Consider the following 18076-nt stretch of genomic DNA (forward strand, 5'->3'; position numbering starts at 1 on the left):
TCTAATTAAGATTTTAAAAAGACACTGGCTCCATATGGAGACAGAATTGGAGAAGGGCTAGAAATGCTGAAAATGGAGGCCCAGTTAGAATCTTTTGCAATAGTCCAGGCAAGAGATTTTTGATGGTGGTTTAGTCCAAGTAGAAGCATTGGAGATGGAAAGATGTGGACAGAGAAGGGACAATTTTGAAAGTAACCACAACTGGAATGGCTGAAGGATTGGATTTAGGACATGATTACAGTGAAAACCTATATTTTACACAGGAGACAAAATTAAATTCTAAACATTCAAAAATTCAAGAGTCGCAATTAAACTTAAGAACTTTTAATGTTGAAATCTCTCGTAATATTTCTAATGGATTTCAAATTCAATAGAATATTTTCATTTATTTGTTCATTCAACAAATATTTATCGAGACTTACTAAATTCCAGATAGCGTTCTAAGTACCTAAATACCTAGTATTTCAAAATAATGTTGAAGCTCTAATTTGCAGAATTTGCTTGCCTGACACTAGCTTGTCTATCACAATATGTCATCTGATATATGTAGAGGAAGAGTAGAAGCCGTCATCTGGAGCTGCACCTGTGTGGCCTCTAATGGTCCCAGAATACAACTGGCCACCTGTGCAAACTGACATCTCATGGCACATGCGGGTGGTATGGTATTTTGGGTAAGGTGCTCTAATTCAACCAGTTCTAGTCAAGGAACAGACCTATTATGAACAGAATTATGTCTCCCTGACAGAATAATGCCTACCCTCAAGTTAATGTGTGAAACTCTAATCCCCAATGTGACTATGTTTGAAGATAGGGCCTTTACGGAGGTAATTACGGTTAAATGAGAGCATAAGAGTGGGGCCCTAATCTAATATGACTGGTAAGAAGGAGGGGATGTGGGGAGAGAGAGAGACAGAACAGCAATGTGCATGCACAGAGGAAGGCCGTGTGAGAATACAGCAAGAAGGGAACAATCTACAAGCCATGGAGAGAGGCCTCAGGAGAGGCCAAACCTGCTGACACCTTGATCTTGGACTTTCAGCCTCTAGAATTCTGAGAAACTTACTTTCTGTTGTTTAAAGCACTCCATCTGCAGTTTTTTGTTATGACAACCCTAGCCGACTAATACAAGAATTGAGCCAAATGCAGGGTTTTTTGATCTTGGCTCCCCATTTGGACCACCTGAGGAGCTTTATACTAATGCTTAGTTTCTACCCTAAGAAATTCTGATTTGACCGTCCTGGCCTGGGTATCAGGACATTTTAGAAGTTCCTCCGGTCGGACTAATGTTAGCCAAGGCCAGAACCACCGGGATAATATATAGAAGTTTCAAGGAGACAGACTTAATTTTACCAGAGAAAAACTAAAACTAAAACTAACTTTGATTTGGGGTTCGCTTAGTGAAATGGTGAGACCCCCATCACTGAAAGTATTTAAGCAGAGGTTGAAATAGTGCCAGGGCTTCCTGGGAGAGGTTGGACCTGATTACCAGAGTGCCATTGCTACCCTGTCATCCCCAACATCCATCCTCACCTACATATTGAGGACAGTCTGCTAGAGCACTCTGGATTGATCTCATTGTGTTGTTTCTTATCCCCACCATTCTTTAGCTGAGCTATCTTATTAGAGTATTTCTCTGTGGCCTTCCAGGTCCTCACCATCCAATGAAGAGGCTAAACTTGGTGTCTTCTAAGGTCCTTTCCAGATCTCAGATTTCTGAATTTTAATCCAGTAAAAATATAGCTTCTTGGTTGTAACAAGAGATGGGAATTAAGTTAGCAATTTCAAGCCATATCAAATTCTTCTCCAAGAAAAAGGCAGATTTAGTCAATGAGTTATGCTTATTTCTACACTAATTGAATTAGTGGAAAATGAAAGGCTCACCTGCTTTCTTAGAATGACTGCCTGGGACAGCTTAAATTTGTCATGGGCACACCTGTCAGCCTCGTTTGTAGTTTTTTACTGCCAGATGCTTATGATCCCGTAAGTCAGCACAGAAGAGAGAGGCGGTGTCAGACACTCAGATGATCTCTATACACACCTTCACCCTGCTGGAAATCGTGGACTCTTCGAGAAGGGGAGACGTCAGAGGTCTTTCTGCTATTGAGCCTTAGAACCTCACTTGAGATTTGCCTTCTCATGTGCTTTGTTCCTCCTAGTCATGGATTTGGGCACTCATTCTACTTTTATAACTTTGGGTCCTGCCCCCAACTCTCTCCTTTGGGGTTCTCCCCTTGCTAAGTGAAGCTAGAGAGTAGGGTGCACCCTGCTCTGCTGCCCCTTTTATGCCACTCTGCAGCGAGGTGCAAAACTTTGGCCTTGAACAGTTTTATGACTGATAACATGGAGAACAGACAAGAAGTTACAAAAGTGACCAACTCGAAGATGCTACAGTGATTTTAAACCCTATGGAAGGTTAGGATCATAGCCCCTGGCCTACTTTACTTGCTTCTTTCTGAGATGGAAACAGAAAGCCTATCGTGAGAATGGACATCATCAAGTTTTCCATACTCCCCGCTAACCTCACTCTCAGTCAGGGTTTCTAGAGAAAGAGACCAATAGGACACACACACACACACACACACACACACACACACACACACACACACACATATACATTTATTTATTTACTTTAAAGAATTGGCTTACTTGTTTGTGGGGGCTAGCAAATCTGAAATCTGTAGAGCAGGCTGGAAACTCAGGCATGAATTCATGCTGCAGTCTTGAGGCAGAATTTCTTCTTTGGAAATTCTCAGTTTTTGCTTAGTATCGTCAACCGATTTGATGAGACCAACCCACATTATCAAGTGTAATCTTCTTTACTTAAGACCAAGTAACTGACCAACTACCAGTCCAACTGTAGGAACTTCCACTATAGGATAGGATAGAATAAGGTAAGATACCAAACCATACCATAATATACCCTGCCATATACTATTTATGTTTTTACTTTTTTCCCAACTAGATAGAAAGAGTCAAAATGTGTCAGGATGGTACATAACTTTTTAAGGCAATTTAGTGATTCTCTCTCTTCCTCTCCTTCTCCCTGTCTCCCCCTCCTTCCTCTCTCATAATTACTGGGTCCTAGGCACTGTGGCAAGCATGGATATTCCCTATTTTGTTTTTATAATAATCCCATGAGATAGGTGGCATTGTTTCCATTTTAGAGGTGAGTAACCTGGGACTTATATAACTGACATGTTTCTAAGTGGCAAAGCTGAGATTCAAATCCAGGTTGACCTGGTTCAATGTCTGTGTGTTATCCATCGGCTCTATTTTTTTGCCATGGTCCTTGATCTTAAGAAATTGAATTCGTCCAACTCAGACTAGAACAGAGGTTCTGAAAATGTGATCTTGAAACTCCTAGGGTCTTTCGGGAGTCTCTCAGGGATTCAAAATTATTTTCATAATAATACTAAGATGCTATTTGGTTTGTTCACTATTATTCTCTCACGAGTGTATAGTAAAATTTTCCAGAGGCTACACTACATGTGATATTGCCACAGATTCAGTGCAGAGCTATGACAAGCCAGCTGTCTTCTATTAAGCCAGGCATTAAAAGAGATTTGCAAAAATGCAAAACAATATTACTCTTCTCCCTTATTTTTTGTTTTGGGAATACAGCTCTTTTTATCCAACTATGTTATTTCTGTTAACAAGTTATAGTTTTTGGACTATTGAATGTACCAATATTTTTTAAATTTTTCAGTTTTAATTTCTAATAGAGTAATAACTCTATTAGAAGAGTTATTAGTAATAACTCTATTAGAAGAGATATAATGCACATAAAGAAAATCTCTTTGTAGTTCTCAGTAGTTTTTAAGATTGTAAAGGGACTGTGAGGCCAAAAGGTGGCGGGGGGAGTATAAGTGGGCATTTTGGTACTAAATGATGGGCATGATCCAGCCATGCACATGGACCATAGCATCCAAAGGTTGTGGAGTCAGATGTGGGATAATCCAGGAGAAAGATCAATGCTAAGAAAATCCAACTGGTTTTGCCATCTTTTCTCTATTTCCATTATAGAGATGAGATCCTAAAAGGCTGTATGCAAAAGTATGGAGGTGGGTCTTTATCGTGTAATCACTGGGAAGCCAATGAGTGATTTTAAGCTGGAGAGTGACAAACAGAAGCTTAAACCAAGACAGGTAGATGTTAAAGATATATTTGGAAATTGGGGTGATTGAAGAATGAAGAGAGGAAGGATTGCAGGCAGACTTCTGGCTTGGAAACCAGGAATCAGAACATTGAAGGGACTTGCTTGTGGTCACACAGCTTATCAGTAGCAGAGCGTCTGTAATAAGTGTTCCCAAGCTTCTGTGCCTTCCACTCTGCTATATCAGGCCTTTCTCATCCTCCTCCTCTGGTTTCTTTCCTCTCTACACCTCAATCAATCAAAGACAAGAGGGAAATGGGTACAATCTTTAGGACTCTATGCCCTCCTCGTTGAGGGTGCACTACTGGATTTCAAAAAACATTTCTTTGAGCAAAACTGTTCTTTGGTGGGTCTCTTTAATCAATTTTGATAGTACTGCTGCATGACGTTTAGATTGTACAGGCATAAACAGAGCCTAGCAAAGCTGGTTAAATAGGGTGAGATGGGTAAGGTGGTCATGTTAGAAAGAGACATGGTCGGCTGGGCTGGGCTGTCTCCAATGGCCCAGGCAAGAGTGAGTGCTGCTGTTAGCTTGCATGGCCATCAGGTTCTGTCTGGTTATTGCTCCCCAGCCCATGCTGTAAGGAGAAGGCACAGTCATCATGTTTCTGATGGGCGCTGGAGCCTGTAATAAAAAGTCTAATCAATCTTGCTGACACTTCTTGTTTCAGCTGTTGCTGTGACAAATTGTTTCTTTCTGAAGTTCAGCCCAAGTATCAGCGTATCAGTGTATCAGTGATGTGTGTGTGTTTGTATGTGTGTGTCTTTTAGAAGTGCAGGCTGGTTAAGGAAGCATGCTAAATTTTAAGAAGCCATAGAGAGTGTGGTGGAGGTCATGAGAGAAATTAGTTCTCAGTTTATCTTATCTTATTTTCCTCAATTTTAAATCCAGAATGTGGAAAGTGGTTTTCATTTGAGGCCTGTGAACATTTCTACTTTATGTTTTGGAATGCTTTGGCTTCAAATGACTAGATGAAAAATTAGAAGTTCCTTTATTGACTAAATCGGTTCTCTGAGAGCCTGAGGATACTGACATTTCAGTAAAATGTTCCTAGCCAAGGCAGGAAGATTTTCATCGGGAAGGGGTTTGGTAGCACAAACCAAAGTTCTTTGTCAGTGTCAACAGAACATCTACTGGTTTTGCTCTCTGTGTGTCGTGGAGGTACTGCTCAACTTTCTATCAGTGATTTTGAGTCTCTCATGTAAAACTTCATACATTATAAGATTGGAGGAAAATTTTAGGGGAAAGAATTATATAACAATGACAGATGGTCTCAAAGTCTCGTACATTCTTTTGAGTTACAACATTCTGTGTATTATATTTTAGAATATTTTGATCCATTTACTTAGTAATTTTGTTTAAATGTTCTGTGAGTACCTTAAAGCTAATATGCAATAAGCTTGTTATCTTCTGGCCCCAACTGCTTCTTCTGTGTTCTTTTTACTAGTAACTAGAACCATGCAGCTTTGGCCTGTCCAAGCCAGATCCCAAAAGACATCCTAGACTCTTCTCTCCTCTTTGTGCCCTACACCTAGGATAAGCATGTAATTTATCACTCAAATCAGGAAATTTTTATAAGTGCAAGGGGATACTATTAATAGTTAAGTCTGGACAATAGATGTAAACTGAGATTGTCTTGGGCAAACCGGGACCTATTGTCTTCAAATCATCTCTATCTGTACTCCTCAAATGTCACTCGATCTCTTTCCTCCTTTCAACTGCTTTGGTTTAGGCCCTCACCAGCCATCTCCTGATCTGTTACACCAGCATCCTAACCAGTCTCTGTGCTTCCAGGCCCGATCTTGTCCAGTCCATCCACCATCCCCATCCAGGTCACTCTCTGGCTTAAATCCCTTCTGCAGCTCTATAGACTAGAGGGCAAAGACCGAACTCCTTAGTGTAGAATACTGGGCTTTTCTTGATGGCATCTTCCCTCTCCAGCATCCTTCCCACCCATTTCTTCTCTGCATCCACTTCTCTAGCTTTTCTGACTTGCTCGCAGTGCCTGACATGAACCACTGCATGCCATGCTTTTGCATATGCTGTTCCCTGGCTCAAAATGCTTAGCCTTCCTGTTTTTCTGCCTGAAATCATTTAAGATTTAGCTCAAATGTCTCCTACCTGAAGATCACTGTTCGTAATGTGACAATGAGTGGATTTAGCCTGGAGATAAGAGCTGTGCTTGATCATTCTTGAGAAGCTTAGAGCCTCAGCAGGGCCACTGCTGATTTTTGTGTGAACTTTAAACAGGAACCCCCTCTGAGCAGTTATAGTCCCCACAAGCTCACAGTTGGCAAGCAGAGCTTGGCCTGGGTTTTAGACCACCACTCCCACTACCCTTTGTTCAGTGCGCAGACTGTATATTGAACCAAAGGCACAGGCCACGCCAATACCCTGCACATGGTAGACTCTGGTTGAGTGTCTGATGGATGAATGTCTTTAAGATCACCTTGTCTCATCGTTGTTGCACCTAGTCTACCAAAGAGCACAAGCTATAACCCTGCCCTCTCTGTCTGCTCCTCACTTGCTGCTACCATCTGCCTGAACCATACTGGACTCTTCCTAGTGACTCCTTTGGTCATTTACTTCATCTTCTTACTGTCCTTTTATAATGCCAGTTTATATTGTCAAAGTCTTTTTTCACAGTGACATTGTCTTATGTTCACTTACTTGACATTACCTTCTGGACCTGCTCACCTGATGGGCACCGTAATTTATAGCCATCTTTTATCCATGTGACTGGGACCAGGCACAGGAACACCATTAGGATGCTCTGTCTCCTGATTTTCTGTTCTATGTGCATCTGCTTTTTTACCTCTCTGCCAATTTGTTCTCTCTTTTTTTTTTTTTTCTGACTCATGTGGTGGAAAACAAAGTCATTGATAACCCCTGAGTTTTTATGGCTCATCTTTATCTACCTGAGAGAGACTGAATAACTCTCTCTCAATCCCAGTTCCAAAATCTTAAGGCAAAAGCTTGGTGTTGCAATGGAAGCCAGGTGTATTGTCCTGGGCCAGTGGGGATGTGTCACATAAGAGCATGGCAGCTTCTGCAGCAATCATAGAGATGCAGAGCAGAAAAAGAGAGTTTATTAATTCATTCTCTATGTGCCCATTGTGTGTCCACACTGTGCTAGACATCAGAGAAACAGTGGTCAGCAAGAGGACCTGGTCTCTTGGAGCTTACATTCTAATGAGGGAGATAAACAGGAGCCAAATAAACACTATAATTATAAAGTGGATAATGGGTATAAACAGAGTTGAGGAAGGCTACTCTGAAGAAGTGACATTTAAACAAGTTGAAGGATGACAGTGAATGAGCTCTTGCAAGAGCTGGGGTAAAGGCCTTCCAGGCTCCTGTGGGACAAGGAGAGGGCAAGTACAAAGGCTCTGAGTTGGGGAAAAGATTGGCAGGGCTAGGGGTATGGGTGATGTTGAGAATCAGAAACAAGCCCTCTGTAGATAGCAGAGAGTAAGTGAGGATGAAAGTGTTCTGATACATTGTTGGGCAGCAAACACAGAGGCTCACAGGCCATGGTAATGATGCTCAGCATTGGGAAGTCATTGAAAGATTTCGAGAGGAGTCAACATCACCTGGTCCAGGGGCTACACGGGAGGCATGGATTGGAGAGATGGGTACAAATGCTGGGAGGTGGGAGGCTTTTGGCACTAGTGGTTTGCACTAAGGAGATACTAGTGGAAATCTCATGGGGATTACTTCCATATGGAATGTGAGGAAGGGGAAGTATCAACAGTGTTCCCTGGAATTCGGCTTTAGTAACTGGATAGATAATGATGGTGTCATTTACTGAAAAGCCTTGGAGGAGGCACAGGCTTGGGCAGAGTGGGGGAAAATCAGTATGTTCATTTAGAAGACTTGTTTTGAGCGTTCTGTAGGACTCATCAAGTAGCCACTGTGATATATTAATTCAGAGCTCTTAAGAGAGATCTAGACTAGAGTTGGAAATTTGGAAGTACATACATGGATCAGTATTTCAAGTGGTGGCACACCTACTGTGCTTGACACCCAGAGTAGATCATTTTTTAACACTCCATCCTTTACATAACAAAATATTTTTCATAATAATTATGTAATAATTGGGAATGTTCCAGAATTTTTGATTGATTCTCTATTTCTAAAATAAAACATTAACAGTTAAAAAGGAAAAAACTTGCTTTTGTAAGTCACTTTTATCTAAAGAATAAAAGGGTAATTTCTGATTTAATCCTGTTGATTTCCTCTTTGTTGTTATTTTCCTAGCAACTACCTTATTTAGTTTACATTGCCAATACATAGTTGATTCTTCAACTTCATGAAATAATACTCATTGATTAACTTGGGAACCTAACCTAACATTTCTTACCTTAGGAATATGTATCCTAAGAGTCAAACAATGGAGTACCAGTATACTTTTGTATCCCAATCTGTTTGTAAACTGGGGGCAATCCATTTTCAACTAGTAATTATACTGGCTTCCATTTTTCCCCTTGGCTATGTTATTTTTCAGATCCTTCCCTCCAGAAATGGACTCTTTTTCCCTACCCTTTGACTCTGGGCTGACCTTATATCTCATTTTGGGCCAATGAAATGCAGTAAAGGGACTATGAGTCTAGACCGCAAGAGGCCTTGACTGCTTTTACACTTTCTCTTGGAACTTTGCTCTGCCATGAAAACAAACTTGAACTGGCCTGCTGGAGGATGAGCCAGCATGTGAAAGCAGAGCTAAGTCATGCCAGGCAAAGTCATGATAGACTAGCCAGCCCACAGTCAACATACCAGCTGACCATATGAGCGAGCCTAGCTGAGATCAGCCACCTCTCAGCCAGATCAGCATAATTCATGTGAATTGATAAGTGGCTGTTGTTTAAACCACAAGGTTTTAGGTTGATTTGTTAAACAATAACTAACTAATACAATCATGTAGGCTTGAACCTTGGGAGATGGTACCTAAGATGGAAGCTGAGTGCTCTATGGTTAGCTATAGCAATACTTTTTTCAATTGAGACTTCAGTATAGCATGTGCTAGAAATGCATTACTCTGAACAATAAGTTGTAGCTGTTATTAGCTCGTAAAGAGGTTAGTTTTTAAATATATTCTGCTGAAAAGCATTCATGAGAAAGAACCATGTTAATTTTACTTAGATTCCTTAACTCTTTCTTCATGCCTGTCACATGACCATCTCAAATCGTAATGTTATGGCAACATAATCACATTCTTTTACTCATTAAGTAGGAGAATATGATTTCAATTTGGCTACTTCTTTAAGAGCAGAAAATTGCTGAAATGATACTAATGAAATGCTCACTGACTTACATGCCCTTAAAAATATCTCAATTATTTGTGTCATTCTTTTTTTCCCTTTGACCTTTCTCCCTAAGCTTCTACTTGGCATATTATACCAAGGGATATTTTCCAGCAGATGAGGAATAAAATGTTCACCTGTTTTAAAACACTGCCACCAGGATCATGACACAGGCAAAGATTTTTTTCTCTCATCACCATATTATTTCCCTGAACAGACTGTAATTTCATCAATTTTCCATGCCTATGGTCATGAATGCTTGGCATTACCATATCATAGCATTAACAAAACAGGAATTTCATGGCTCCAGTTTTCACTTGAAGACAAGGCGTAAAGACTTCATCAAAAATAACGGTGTGTCTCAAGTTGGCTTGCACATGTCTCTGAGTATAACATGCTTTTGCTTTCTTGTTCCTTCATGTTGATGCCCATGGCAGACATTACAGTCATACACCACCTAACGCTGCTGTCAATGACAGACCAGAGATATGACATTGGTCCCATAAAATTATGAGGGAGCCGAAAAATTCCTATCACCTAATGACATGGCCGTCGTAATGTCGCAGCACAACACATTACTTACGTGTTTGTGGCGATGTAGGCTTTTTAAAAAAGGCTTTATTAGGGCGAGACTAGGCAAACCTTTACCCTTAGGCTAATTTTGCTCTACTTTTAAGGCGTGGTCTCTCTAGAGTCTCTATCAAATGTCCTTGATATTGTCAGTTCTCACCACTCTGAAGAACTTGATGTCACCCAGTCCTGTGCAAGCTCCTGTAGCTGCTCAGGTTAAAGCACATCAGCTCTTTGCCTGGACTGTGGAGTCTTGCCTTATGCATGTGCAGTTTAATAGTCAGTCAGAGTCTCATGGGGCCCCATGAAGATTTATAGAGCTCTTTCACTGTCCAGATTTCTTTTTTCCAGTACTTTCCCCCACAAATTCTGGTTATCTCATCCTCTCTGAAATCTGACCTCTTTCTCCTCTGTTCAGTGAGACCTCTTTACTCTACTTGGATTCTTCATGCCTGCACTGAGGTTTTGAATATGCCTGTGAAAGAAATTCGAGACAATCACATGCTTACCTCACAGTAACTGACTACTGTCCAATGTGTGAAAATAGTTGTTTCATATATTTCATATCAGTTTTTTTGGCAGTTTATGATAAGAGAGCTAGTCTAATATCCTACCATTTTTTAATTTCTAAGAAGACGGGCAATTTTCTTTATTGCCATGATTTATTGGTAGAATGGTCATATAATTTAATGTGCAAACCTGGACCCTTTTGAGAGTAAAAGAGAGTGCTCTTAATAATTACGTGGACACAAGCGGGTCATGTTCTGTTTTAAGTAGTACAGGCACCTGAGATTCTAAACATAAATATAGCAAATATTCTTTTAAATGTCTACTGTTGAGGTGAACTCAATTACTTCTGGCTGCAGAACAGAAATTCGGGGCCAGCATTTATTATAAGAACAAATGCTTGGCACAATTCTTTGATTTAATTCGCCAAATAATCTTGAAATCTTCCCAGTAATTTTATTATTTTGAGAGAATCTTGTTTTTCCTACTGCATTTCAAAAAATATGAGTCTTTGAAGGAATACAAAATTATAGACTGAGTGAAGTGCCAATCAGGTGATGTTATGTTAAATTTTTCACATGTAAAATTCAGAATTACTTCATAAAACAGTCCCAAGTGATATAAAGACAAAAATCTTTAATGGTATATGTTAGTGGCATAATGAAAAGGATGTTGGATTTAGCTTCTAGAACGGGGCTGTGCCAATTATTTGAAATAAGGCCTTTAGCAAATTACACTACCTATTTCAGCTTCAAAGCCTTTCTCTATAAATACCTACCTGTTGGCTTCTTGTGAGTTGATTACATATTTGCATGCTATCCAGGCATTCAAACAAAGTAGCTATTATTGTTTATAAGTTAAACATCTAATTTACAGTAGACATTCTACTGATAACTATTGTTAATATTATTTTATTCTTATATACCATATAGGTTATAATTATTTTGAACTTAATAGTAACAAAAATAGTAAACCCAACAAACATAGACTATAAAGTACGAGTGAGCAGGGACCATGGCCATCTTATTTCTTGTGTGTACACACACTAGGCACACAATAAATGAGTTGAAATAGGAACTTATGACTTACCAACAATGTTCTTGATGATAGGGTCCACTCTTGGAGCCTTTCATGCTTCAGAGCACTCTCACATACTAGATCTCATTCGATCCTCGGAACAAGTATGTGGACTAGGAGGGGCCAGGTATTTATTCATTTCCATTTTACAACTGAGAATGGGAGGTACTGACAATGCCTCTTAACTGAGAAACTTAGGAGGGGTGCTAGGGAGCAGGTAGAGGGATATGTAAAATATTAGCCTTTCTTCCCTAATCCCCCACTGGGCTGAAGTTGCATTCAGAAGAGTGGCAGGAGGTGAATTTCTTTGGCATTGCCCTGGGGAGGACTAACCTGATTAACCCTGGAAGAAGAACCAGGCTTCCTGGGTACACTGAGATTCTGTCTCAGAGGTTATGTGATAACCATTTTCTGCTTTAAGAAGAGACCATCTTTAAAAACACTCACTTCCTCTGAAAAAAAAAAAAATATTTTTCCTGATATATAGATGAAAGATTTAGGGCTAAAGGCTCTGGATACACCAAGGTGGAGGTGACTGATTAAGCATAATAACAACTGCCACATTTCAAGTGTTTACTACATGTCAAGCTTGTGCTAAATGTGTCACTTGCATTATTTCATTTAACCCTTAAAACAATCCGGTGAGGTAGGAGCTATTTATTTTTCTAGTTTATAATGAGGAAACTGAAGCTCAGAGGAGGATGAATGATGGAGATAAAGTCACACGGTCACATAACCATTCAGAGCAGGAGCCAGGAGGTGTCCATCCATCTGTATAATTATATTTGCAAATACCAGGAGCTTATTCTTTCTATGTCCTACTTCCCAAAGAGGACTTTGCCTATGTGGCATGAATGTTAATCCACAAGAGAAAGGAGAATGAGGAAGATGCTGAGGGGTGACTTTCTCATTGGAGAGGAGCACGAGCCTAGGATGCTGTGCTGCCATAAGCACATTGCTTGACCTCTCTGATCATCAATTTCTTAATATGGCAAGTGAGAGCACTGGATTAGGTGAGCCCTTCTCAAAAAGTTTTTCTATGTTTCAATGTTCTCATCTTCCCATAAAATCAGATTCTAAAACTTTCTCAAGATGTCTGGATCTTAAAAACTTCTCAGGACGCCCTACCTAGAAACTCTTATTTTATCTGCCGCCAGGGGGCTCTGTGCAGGGAAGATAAACTAGGTTTTCATTTGGCACCTAAAATCCTGCTAGGATTTTCCTGTTAAAACTCCCGGGAAAACCTGAGGCTTTCTTCAGACTTAGAAGCATGCCTTCTATGGAATAGATGCTCGATAAATATTTGTTGATTATAAGTAGGAGGAGGCCAGGTGATGAAGTGGAGGAGAAATCAAGAGACTGGATTTTGGGTGCTCACGCCGCTATCAAGCAGCTGTGAAGTCTAAGGCAAAGCTACAAAACCTCTCTGGGTTTCTGTAACTCTTCCTGTAAAACAAAAATAATGGGATTATTGGGGGAAATGAAATAATATCATATTTAAAATCACCTTGAAAAGTATAAAATACTATATAAATATGACAGATAAAGCAATGCCTCTATGAATACAAACCAGAATATTTTTTTACTCCCTGGTACATTATCCTTTTTTGTAAGGCCTCCCCAAACCCTAATGCCATACAGTTATTCCCAAGGGCCTCTGAATGTGTTTGCTGATGTGATGAGGCCTGTTCCTGTTTCCCCATGGTAATGAGGTTGTTTTTATCCTGGTTAGCACACCCCTGGGCAACAGGAGCTGCTTGTGGGTTGGCTGGCAGTTGTATGTCATGGTTGGGCCTGCGATGTACCCAAATTCCTGCTGTGATGGGGAATTACATACACCCTTGTGGGTAGTTATTATCTCTCCAGCCCCTGGCATTTAACATGAACCCAGAGATCGTGCACCTCTCTTCTGGAAAACCAGGGAATGTGGTCTGAGTGGCACCCTCTGGCTGGGGTCGTCCCCTGTCCTTTGGTAAACTGCATGTTCTTCAGTAGCGCCTCTTCCTGCTTTTCCTATTAGCAAGAAGTGGCAGTCTTGAAATTTAGAAGCACAAAACTTATAAATATGCTTTCAGTACATATTAGCCCAAGATCACCAACCTTTACTTTTTAGCTGTCCTGAATTACATTTTGCTGAGATCATGTTTTCTTCTTCCTCTTCTAGGCTGCCTTGTACACAAATTAATCTTCCCCAACACCTTTAGCATCATAACCATTCCTGGGATCCAAAAGTTCCACTGGTTTCACACTTTTCATAGAATTAAGTCAAACTCATCCAGATCCTACGATGTCAACCCCATCTCCCTTTCTGGCCCACACTGCTCCTGTATAGGTGGACTGCATTCACGTCTAGTCGAATCGAAGTCGTCTCTGCCTTCTGCACATACTCCATGCTTTCCCCATTGCTACGTGTGCCTTCCCATTCTCACATATGGCCAATTCCTGCTTATTCTTCTAGGCAGAGTTTAAATGCCATCCCCTTTATGGAGCAATTTCTCGCCCCTCTCAACTCTCATTGAGTTCTTTCTGCCTTGTGCTCTAGGGAGCTATGACTTTCTTCCTCTGGCATCAGATATATCTTCATAGTCACACAGTATCAGCACATGGTAGACCTCTAGAAATATTTGTTAGGCAACAAGAATGAATTAAATTTAATCAGAAGGGTCTTTAGGGAGTATCCCATTGGAATACATGTTTATCCAAAATTAAAATTCTCTTTTCTTTATCAGTGGCTATTTGTGGCCACTTCTACTGTCTCAGTTCCCCGCTGACCCTTTACTGAGGTCTGTGCCTGCTCCTGATAATTTTTTGCCTTTCTCTGTATTAAATTTATGGCTTATATCAAGCCCACTTGTTTAAAATTTTTTTTCCTGTTCCCACTGTTCTCATGTCCCTTTACAATGTATGCAATTACATGAGCTGCCTTTGGAAGCAAGATTAGATTTTAAATCTTGTGATTAACCTTTCACATTGTGAGATTGCCAGCTCCAAGTTTCTTGTGCTGTTCTCTTGTTTTGCGTTAAGCTAATTTCTCTACTTTATCTCTTCTGTTTTGTGTTACTTTGCAACCCAATATTTGGCATAGGCCCTGCTCTGGAGAATTTCTTGCCTCACATTTTATAGAATGACACTTCTGCTCAAAAGCAAACAGATGTGTAACTATTGGAAAACACCTTACATAATCTGTTGTTTAAGAATATTGAGGTGGCCGCCAAAGTTGCAAAGTTCTCGTTTTGATATTTTGCAAAGAAGATCTTAGGAGGGGTTGAAAGTCTACTGAAAATACAAATTACAAATAATATTTACACAGGGAAATTATGCCTAAATAGAAAACTACTTAGCTTTAAGTTAGAACATTTGGAAATTTTTTCAAACCCATAAAATGCTGAGTTTTTGGTCTACATTTGTTGAATTCTTATTTTTATCCATTTTTTTAAATTTAGAAAGAGCAACTACTTTGAGCTTAGAAGAACACTTTAACTTTTTAGAGTTCAATAGAAAAAGTATTATGCCAGTCACCCAACAGAAATGGTAAAAGTGTATGTTTTTTAAAATGCAGACAATACATTCCTTCAGGGGATAACAAATGGATGGCCTTATAAGTAAACAAGATATTTGATATTTCAAGTTTTTTTCTTAAAGTAATGGCAATAACTTCCAATAATACTTGATTTCCTGACAGTTAAAATAAAAGTAACATGAATAAACAATCAGTATTTAGACCTATAAAAGAGATTCATTTATAGTAATTGCTTATAGATAACATCCTAGGCATGAAAATTAATTTCGGCACAATCTAATAACCCTGATAGTGTTAAAATGGGTGTTTAATGTGTTATTAGTTAATGATATTTCATCTGAGGACCTTATCAAGTTACACACAGCAAAGCTCTTGTCATTATTTTTTACTCTCCCAAAGTGACACTTTAATGAAATATGTCAGCACACCAGTGTTAGGATACGTTTCATTAATGCCCAGCACTTTTGTTCTATGCTTTACATTTGGAAACAGATTTAAGTATTAAGTGGCTCTAATGTCTGCAGCCAGGGAATCCTTTCCGAATTTGTAACAGTGACCAGAACAGACCGCATTACACTCTCCAAATGGTGCGGTTTTGCATTTGAATGTCTGAATTATCTCGGTTTCTTAGAGACGACCACAACACCAACATCTTAAATCCTCAAAATACTGTCCGCTTCATTGAATGCTCGTGATCTAAGCATATGTGTAATTATTCTGTAATTCTCCCCAAAATGTGATTCCTTGGAAATGCATACTAGGTTTCCCCTATTGTAAATCCAATGACTATTTCTTTTGTGGCCACTTCTTTAAATACGGTAACAAGCGAGTCTGTGTGTCTGGGTGAACTGCCTTGATAATGACGATTTCTTCCCAAGCTCTCCTTGGGACACCCTTCAGGGAAAATATGCCCTGCATTTGTTTAAGGGTAGAGACCATGATCACAAAAAGACCATTTAAGATGGTCTACATTACAACGCGAGCCTTTCTTACCAAAAACAGGCCTAATGTCACTCACAGTAGCCTTCAGAGTAGTCTTAGATAGTAAGTTAAAATTTGCAAATGTTACCAGAGCCAGCTGTGGTAATCCATGGCTGCATATAGGTTTTAGAGAAGAATAGAATCCCATGCCCCTTAAAACAGCTTTGGACGTAGTCAACCGTGGAAAATTAAAACATACACTTTAAAAACTGACAGCTGGAAAGAAAGGTGGTGGTGGGTGGTGGTTGGTGGCAGTGGGAGGTGAGGGGAGCATCTAAGTAGAAGGGAAGCTTAGGGTTACATATTCACCTCAGTTTATTTTTACAGTTTTGCACATTGTTTGGGAAAACCTATTGCTGGGGACTTTCCCAGGAAATAGCCTTAGTGTGCAGTGATTTCAAACTGTAAGTGAGACCCTGTGTGTGGAAGTCCTTTGCAGGCTGTTAATGCACCACTCAAATGTTGCTGGGCTGTTGTTATTGCAATCCCTCATTAACTCCAATATGAGCTGTTTACTTTGGCCATTTGGTTTAGCAGAGTGCGGTGGGTTTGTGAGTGTCTCCTGGTAAATACAAACGACCGTGGAGTTGCAGGGCAAAGGAAAGTTCAGCTGGCAGGGTCATAGTTACCCTGTGGATAATTTGATAATCACTCCCAAGCAGGTGTTTGCATTGAGTAACTCCTTGTCTTGGCATAATTTTGCAAATCGCTTGGCTTTTACAGGCCATGCTGCTCCTACAGCACCATTTCTAATGGTAGCTTTAAAAATTATTTCAGTATCATGTGAACTTGGAGGTTAGCTATTTACTAGTTTACCTCATTTTCTCGTTTAGTCTTGGCACATGTATTTTTAGAAATCTAGAATCTAGGAGAAAATATTGTGACAGAGTAGGAAAATCAGTCTTACTGATCAATTAAAAGAATTTTAAAATTTGAATGAAGAAAAAATCTGTTTTAATTTGCAGGGTCATAGTTATGCTGTGGAAAGCTAATTTTTTCAAAAATGTCCAAGCAACAAGTGAATAGGTGAAAACGCTGGCAGCTTTTGTACTTCAGGGGAGGGGATAGCGGCCGCTGATGTCAAAGATCTGTGCTCTGTACTTGGGCCCTATGAGTGATGCCGAGGCTGTGCTGCCATTTGATCTCCACTTCAGTTTAGAAAAAAAAACAATTTTATGTTGGAAAGTTATTTTAGAAGTTTTAAAGAAATGAAAGAAATAACATAAAGCACCCAAGACCCACTCTGTTGCTTAGAGATGTGGATCTCTTCTCAAGGAAAGACGTGCATAAATAAGCAAGGGATGTCTGAATTCTTCATGCTTGTTTATATCTATTTTTTTAAAAAGTACTATGCAGTATCATTTATTTGGACGTTATTTATTTTTCAATCTACAGGGAAAACAAGCTTAAAACAGCTTCGGAGCAATCGAACTATATGTCGCTAACTCTGCTCACTAACTTAAATAACTGAGAGAGCCCTTCAGTACTCACTCAGAGCCCATTTACTCTTACATTACAAATACTTGTAACAAACATGAATATCTGCTTCTGCAGCACGTAACAGATTAGAAGTAGCATAGCAGATGGGGAACAAATGAGGAGAGAATCTCAGACATACTGGGAGCAGCAAGAAATAATAGCTGACAGCTTGATTGTGAATGGGGAGACAGAAAATCCATATAAAGCAAACATAAAACTATAAAAGCTTAGCAGTCTGGAGCCATTCAGAGGTTTACAATTTACCAATCCGAAAAGGTCTCACTGTATTACAACATAGAATAAAAACTGATGCTCATGACTTAAGGTCATCAAGAAAAGATTAAATGTAACTGTCTTTAAAAAGGCATATTTAGAATAATTTCCACTAAAATTGGCTATAATTCAGATAAAAGTCTTTGTACTTAAATAGCTGACCTCTCGTAGTTTGGAAATTTGTATTTATGTGGAGATTATTTCCTTCTCCA

Source organism: Pteropus vampyrus, unplaced genomic scaffold, assembly GCF_000151845.1.
Source record: "Pteropus vampyrus isolate Shadow unplaced genomic scaffold, Pvam_2.0 Scaffold321, whole genome shotgun sequence".
Lineage (NCBI taxonomy): Eukaryota > Metazoa > Chordata > Mammalia > Chiroptera > Pteropodidae > Pteropus > Pteropus vampyrus.